The sequence below is a fragment of the Pteropus vampyrus genome, unplaced genomic scaffold (assembly GCF_000151845.1).
Source record: "Pteropus vampyrus isolate Shadow unplaced genomic scaffold, Pvam_2.0 Scaffold424, whole genome shotgun sequence".
Taxonomy (NCBI): domain Eukaryota; kingdom Metazoa; phylum Chordata; class Mammalia; order Chiroptera; family Pteropodidae; genus Pteropus; species Pteropus vampyrus.
Window position 1 is genome coordinate 601,839 of NW_011889205.1, and position 1,663 is coordinate 603,501.

Here is a 1,663-nt window from a genome sequence, read left to right on the forward strand (position 1 = left end):
GGTTGCCATGGTTCAAGAACTGGCATACAGTTTTTAATACATCCTTGTTCAATTGAAGAGATACAGGAACAAACATCTGGCCATAGCTGTAACTCACCCAAAGCCTGCTGAGCAGCTATCACGTTTACATGCAAGTCTTGAGTAGGGAACATGGGGGACCATTCTGAGCATCAGCAATGGGTCGCCAGTTTACAGATGCAATAATTGTCGTGAGTAGTTGACGCCCCAGGAATAATTAGTCCCTTCATCCAACTTCTTATCTATTTTTAGCACACATATATGCACTATAATTTATCGGTGTCTAACACGTCTCACAAGCTAGTTGCTCGCTTACTCTCAATGGGTCGCACACCTGCTGGGTTTTACCTGTTTCACTCGATTTACTTGTTGTGTAGAGCAGAAGTGAATAGTGTTAAATAACATACTAAACTCACATCGCGGGTCCTATACATTTAAAAGGAATAAATGGAAGTAAAGCGTGAACTAGCACAGGTAGAATATTCTGGATATTTTGTGTCCATATATTCATGGCTGCAGAATAAAGATCCTTCAATGCGAGCCTACAGCTGTGGCCAGAATCGAAAGGACTGCGGAATAATGCCTGAGCCAACACGAGCACGTGAGGGCGGGTCACTGCCATGTGAAATGACACGTGGGACTGACATGAAAACTCTGGTCTTGTCGAGCGTTCACTCTCTGGATCGAATAAGCTTACGCTGAGTTTAAACGGGAGACTCGCAGAGCCCCAGATAATAGTGATGACGCAGCTTGGAGACCAGCACACACCATAAAACGCCACGTGGCTGCCACCACGCAAACATCAAGAGCAAAAGCAAATTCAGTTTTCGGTCAGGGCAGCAGGGAGCAGCAGGCGTGGGAGCAGGGGCAGGACAGACACCGGCAGAGTAAAGGGAACATCACGGCCACAGAGAGCGGGGAGACGGACCCCAGAAGCAAGGCGTCCGGCAGCTCTCGTCACATTCCGGGGATGTCCCACGTCTCTCGTGGTGTTCCCGTGTCGTGTTGTCGTTGTCAATTGAATGCGTTGTGCTCGTGTGTTATTTCGATGTAAATAATTTCCAGTTTAGGCATGGGGGCAGCATGCAGAAGATACTCTTTCGTGAAAGAATTGTGTCAAGAGCTACCTTTTGTGAACAAAACAGTTAAAACAAAGATTTCTCATGGCCGCGGTCATGCCACAGCGTGTCCAGCAACTGTGTCCCCTCAGCCTCTGCCCGGCCGTGCTGAAGTCCAGTTCCTCCTTCTGCTCCACCATCTGGCACATCTGAAGGGGCTCAGGTATTTTCTAGAACGTCTTTCAGTTTGAATTTGCCTGATGTTTGCTCATGATAAGACCAGGGCTATGTTTTGGGGGAAGAATCACACAGAGGCGATTGCCTTTCCTACTCTCGCAGGTCGGGGGTACGTGGGTGTGGACTGTTATCCTTGGTTAACATCTGCTAGATTTCTCCACAGCAATGTTACTATTTCTTTCCCTTCTACCCTCTTCTCGAAGCGAGTCGCTGAGTCTTGAGATCAAGGAATCTGTGGCAATCTAGTGTTTAGATCAGTAATTGATGTTTTCACGGAGATACTTTTAAGCTATGCAAATATTAAGTTTCTCTTTAAAATTTTGCCCACTGATTTTGGCACTCGTGTGGGT